Source organism: Triturus cristatus, chromosome 8 (assembly GCF_964204655.1).
Source record: "Triturus cristatus chromosome 8, aTriCri1.1, whole genome shotgun sequence".
NCBI classification, from domain to species: domain Eukaryota; kingdom Metazoa; phylum Chordata; class Amphibia; order Caudata; family Salamandridae; genus Triturus; species Triturus cristatus.
The window spans coordinates 231,691,386-231,697,385 of record NC_140591.1 but is presented as its reverse complement, the minus strand read 5'-3'; positions in this window follow the sequence as shown (position 1 = coordinate 231,697,385).

Sequence of the window (6,000 nt, the reverse complement as noted above, 5' to 3'; positions counted from 1 at the left end):
GGGCTTTATCTAGGCCCTGCGGGTGATGTATATAGGACCTACGGCCAGAATAATAATAATGGGAGGGCAAACGGAGCAAATCAAGATAAAAAGAGGGACTAGGCAGGGTTGTCCTTGCTCTTCCCTATTGTTTGCATAAATATCAACCCACCTATTCGGAAAATTGAGGCTAAGTCAGGTATTAAGCCCATCCGCTTCCAAGGGTTTGGAACTAAGATTCGGGGCTATGAGGACGACTTAGTGGTTGTCACACTACTCCCAGAGCTTGCAGTGAGGGAAATTACGAAACAAGCAATGGTTTTGGTAAGATCTCAGGGAATATGCTTAATCAGCACAAAACCCTAATTATAATTATTGGGCACCTGAATTTAGTTGAGCCCAGGGTAGTACAATCGGCAACCTATGTAGGGATAAAAAGATCAAATTGTAGAATTGAATCTAAATCCGTTGTACAGAAAGGGTCACAAGACTTTGATAGAATGAATAATTTACATCTGTCGATAGCCGGTCGGTGAAGTGTTGTGAAAGTGATTTTCCTCCTTAAAGTGAAATATATGTGTGGGTTAGCAGAGGGAAACCCCTTGGACCCCTGGAACCAGGGCAGGGTGCCTGATATCAATGAGCTATTGGTAGGGAAACACATTATAAACGTACTTCTGAAGCTCAGTGAACCTAGTTATTACAAGAAAGTAAGGTTCAAGACTCTCCGGGTGGCTTTTCGCATTTGGGGGAGACTGAAGAGGAAGACAGGGATAGGAAGAACTAACTACTATACCACACACTTTTTGAATCTTCAATTTCCGGCAGTTTTTCACAACAGCTCAATGAAGTGATATAGAAACTTAGGGGTGGAGTTAATCGGGGACTTGCTTAGTGCAGTCGGATTCAAGAGATTCACTGAGATCCAAGACAGTCATGGGGTGGGCCGGAAAGACTTTTTTTAATACTTACAAATACACAGCTTTCTCTTAAAGAAAACTTGCGGCCCAAAATGGATAGTTAAAGCTGCTATTATGGATATTGTAAGGATATTGTAAGGGACAAAGTGGGCTGCACTAGCAGCCAGATTTATAGTGATACTAAAACATTATGATAACAGTTAACTTCTTTACATGACTTAAGGCATGTGAAGAAGTGAGAATAAGGCCCTGATGGTATTAATGTCACAATTTGTGAAAGTGGCTGATGGGCTTTTGTGTACCTGTGTCAGCACTCCTTGATGACAGCACTGTCCGATAGATGCAATGCTTTCCTTCTGCACATCAAAGATGTCCTGACTCACGCAGCATGCAACAGGCTGCATGATGGGAAACATCTCCCTCTCCTCACTAGGTCTTTCTCAGACTTTTCTGGGGCCTTTTCAGAAATGGTATAAAGGTTTGAATATTGTTGGTCCAAGCGCAACATTGCTATAAGCTGCAGAGCCTTTAAATTACCCAACAATTCAATCAATCAATCAGGGATTTGTAAGCACGCTACTCACCCGTGGGGGTCTTAAGGTGCTGGGGGGGGTATGCCGATGTTAGCCGAACAACCAAGTCTTGGGAGTCTTCCTGAAGGTGTTCAGGGAGGGGGCATGTCTGATGGTAGCTCTTTCCAGGTTTTGGCTGCAATGTGAGAGAACGATTTTCTGCCTGCTCTGGCTCTGTGGATGCGCAGGGTTTCAGCCAGTGTGAGGTTGGAATATTGGAGGTTTCTTTTGGGTACGTGGAAGTTGATTCTGTCATTGAGGTATTTGGGTCCGTTGTTGTGTAGGCATTTGTAGGCATGGGTGAGGACTTTGAAGGTGACTCTGTTCTCCACGGGGAGCCAGTGGAGTGTCCGTAGGTGTTGACTGATGTGTTCATGCCGGGGAATGCCGAGAACGAGTCTGGCAGTGGTGTTATGTATTGTCTGGAGTTTGCAGAGTAGGGACCTTTTGATGAATGGCGTAGAGTGCTTTTCCGTAGTCTAGTCGGCTGGTGATGATTGCGTGGGCGACTGTCTTCCTTGACTCAGGGGGGATCCATTTGAAGGTCTTGCGAAGGATGCAGAGGGTGTTGAAGCAGCTGGAGGTTACGGCGTTGACCTGTCGGTTCATGGTGAGTGATGAGTCGAATACGATGCCGTGATTTTTGGTGTGGTCTGAAGGGTGGGTGGGCTTCTGAGGGCACTGGGCCACCAGGTGTTGTCCCATGCTGATGGCGTGGTTCCGAGTACGAGGACTTCTGTCTTCTCAGCATTGAGTTTGAGGCAGCTGTTGCTCATCCAGACTGTGACGTCTTGCACTCCTTTCTGGAAGCTGAGTTTTGCAGTGGTGGGGTCTCTGGTGAGGGAGACGATGAGCTGGGTATCGTCGGCGTAGGATGCGATGTTGAGGCCGTCTTGTCGGACGATGGCTGCGAGGGGGGCCATGTAGATGTTGAAGAGGGTCGGACTCAGTGATGAGCACTGCGGGACTCCGCAGGTGGTTTTCGTGGGGGCAGAGAGGAAGGGAGGTAGTCTGATTCTTTGGCTTCCTCCGGTGAGGAACTATTGGATCCAGTACAGGGCTGTTCCTTGTATGCCGGCATCGTGTAGTCTGGCGACTAGTGTGTGGTGAAAGACGGTTTCGAAGGCTGCCGACAGGTTGAGTAGGATGAGGGCTGTGGAGTGACCTTGGTCCAGGAGGGTGCGGATGTCATCTGTGGTGGCGAGTAGAGCAGTCTCAGTGCTGTTGTTGCTTCGGAATCTGGATTGGGATGGGTCATGGACAGCGTTCTCTTTGATGAAACTTGTCAGTTCCCTGTTGACTGTTTTCTCTGCTACTTTGGTTTCGAAGGGGAGGAGCGAGATGGTCCGGTAGTTCTTGAGGTTGGTGCCGTCCGCCTTGGGCTTCTTGAGCAGGGGTTTGACTTCGGCGCGCTTCCAGTCGTCTGGAAAGGTGCCTGTCTTGAAGGTGGTGCTGATGGTGCTTTGTAGTTTGAGTGCAATGGTGTCTGCGGCACTGTGGTAGATGTGCTGGGAAGGGGCAGTGGGGACCCTCGAGTGGATGCCTTTCATGGTCGAGGTGGTGTCATCGGTTGTGATCGGTGTCCAGTTGGAGATGATGGGCTGGCTGGTGTGTCTGGGGGAGGGCTGGCTGTGGGGTCTTGAGGGTGGTCAATGAAGTTGTCGTAGAGTGTTTTGATCTGGAGGTGGAAGTATGTTCCAAGTTTGTCGTAGAGGTCTTGGGACGGGGTGATGTCTGCGGCTTCGCTGTGTGGGTTGGTGAATTCCCGGATGACACTGAAGAGTTCCTTGGAGTTGGTGGAGTTGGCGAGGATTTTGTTGTGGATGCCGTTCCTCTTGGTGGTTCTGATTTTGTTGTGGTAGTTCGTCATGGCGTCCTTGTAGGTGGAGTAGTTTTCGGTTGTCTTGGTGTTCCTCCAGTTCTTCTCCAGGCTTGTGCAGGTGAGCCTGGCTTCTTGGAGCTCGGTGGTGAACCAGGTGGCTTTCCTGGGGTGCTGTTTGATGGGGTTGCATAGCGGGAAAAGCTGTTCTTCGCCGTTGGAGATTGTCAAGGTGCTTGAACTCCTTCCTCAACGCACAGGAGCAGAATGCCGCAAGTTCCCAGTGTCACCCCTAGCTTTCTCAGTGCTCAACGCCCTTAACTTAAGCGAGGACACCAAGGAACTCCAGGGGGGAAAGGGGATGGGACAGAGAAGAGACAGTCACTTTTAAGTCTTCGTGGTTCTTCGCTATTGACGCCCTTCTATCTTCTTAAGGACTGGACAGGTGAAGTTTTTACTAAAAGAAAGAAAATGACATTTAAACACTTATTATTTCTTCCTATCTAAACTTTGGTTCTGTGTTACAGTGATTTCTTCCTCAGCGTACCTACCCTGTCTATAAGTGACCAATGCTTCTCTTCTTTCACTCAGACTACTCTCTTGTGTTGTTCCTTCAGTGGTGCTGAAACTAAATGGGTATGACATTAGTTTTTACCTTCTTCTACCTACTCTTCTAATAATCTTTATTTTTTCTCTTAGGGGGCTCCTTACCCACTGACTCTAGTAGAGCGCTTCAACTGGATTCTGCTAAGGTGAGTAGCACTTTTATTACATGTCCATTATTATTCTAAATTGTGTGTCTATTATTTTCTCTTTACGCTGCTCTCAAAAATATTCTTTGTTTCTTTCTTCCTGCTCAACACTGCTACGCTACTCTCCAACACTAATTGAATTTCTAAGATTCCGTGATGTGAATACCTCACTTCAGTTACGACTGTGGCTGTCAGTATTCGCTCTTATGTACAATTGGTGCGTTCTCCAAAATATGTACATGTAATATACACTGCACAGTCTTTTTCCTAATGCTCGCTACCTTTGGGCCAACTAATTTAAATGCTGCAACCGGGGCAGAGGGAGGCTGCTACTAAAATAATGCTTGAAGGCGAAGCACGCCTCTTAGCAAAACCCCTGCGAACGTCTCTGAATTTATATTGGAACAGTCCTACTTGAATTGCTTCTCTTCTCAGGAAACTGCTCAACAATGCTCAAACTCTTTTTTACGCGACAAAGTATTTTTCCCTGACTAAACTTCACAACGCGTTTCTAAACTCGACCTCCTCTCCTCAGGAACTCGGTGAAGTGCGATGCTGCAACGGCTCAACACCTGGACCTTCATGATTGCTGAGGAACGCTAGAGCGCTAACCTGCTGCTCCATCGTTCCAATATTGGCAGCCATCTTGGACTCAGTTTGGTCTCTAAATAAGCTTAAAGAGCCGCGCTTTTTCTTCTGATTGTTATTTTTCAAGATCTTAAACCTTACAGAAGGCTTCATTATTACTTTGGTCTGACAGTCCTGACAGAGATCCAGATGTGGAGTTCTCTTGCTGCTATGTTTGCGTTAGATGCCCAGGTGTGGCTGCTTCGGGTGAGGGTGCAGTTCAATTGCTCGTTGGTAACCTTGCTCCAGTTTCTCCGTGGTGGGTGGGGGCTGGTTTGGGTGCATTGGGTTTGTTGACGGTGAAATGTACGCAGTGATGGTCGGTCCATGGTGGTTGTGTTGTGTGGCTGAAGTGGACGCTGTTACCTGCAGCGATGAAGGGGTCGAGGGTGTGTCCTGCTCTGTGGGTCAGTGTAGTGATGAGTTGGTTGTGTCCGATGTTGGCGAGGTTGTCACGAAGGGTGGTGGAGTTGGGGTCACTGGGGTTGTCAAGGTGGACATTAAGGTCTCCAATGAGTATGTAGTTCTTTGATGCAATGGTGTGGGATGCGATGAAGTCGGTGATGGTGGCAGCAAAGGGTGTCCGGGGGCCGGGGGTCTGTAAACAAGGGTTCCTCAGAGTGTGGTGTTGGGGCTGGTCTGGATCTGGAAGTGCAGGTGTTCACTGGAGGTGGTGAGGCTGAGGGTGCTCTTTTGGGTGATGGCGAGGCCCCCTCCCGGGTGGTTGGGGCGGTCCTTCCTCTGGATCTTGTATCCATCTGGGATGGCGGTGTTGATGTCGGGGGCGGAGGAGGCGTTAGTCCAGGTCTCCATGAAGAAGGTGATGTCAGGCAAGAGAGAGTCGAGTAGGTTCAAGATTTCCACTGCATGTTTATGTACGGAGCGCACGTTGAGGAGGATGCATCTGAGGGAGTTGTAGGGTGCTGGCGTCTGTGGTGCTGGGGGCGGGATGATGGTGAAGGTCCAGTGGCAGTGAAGGCAGGAGAACTGGCTGTGGGTCGTGTTCGGTGAGGCCTGTTGGCAGTCTCTGCGTGTTCCGGGGTTGAGTGTGAGGAGGGCGGCGGGGGGTAGTAGATCCATTGGTTCATGGCCCTGCCCGCGGACAGGTCGCAGACGGGCACAGACGGGCTTGCCTTTGCGCCAGCAGCTTGCCCAACGTGCGCGTCCGTGCAGCGGCCTCCATTAAGTAGGATAGGGGGGAGGGAAAGTGCAGCTGGGAGGTGGGAAGGGCAGGAAGCGGCAAGCAGGAGGTAGGCGGGGTCTGTGATCTAGGGAGAATCAAAAGGGGATAAAAGAAGTAACGAGGGGCAGCAGAAATAAACTAAATTCAC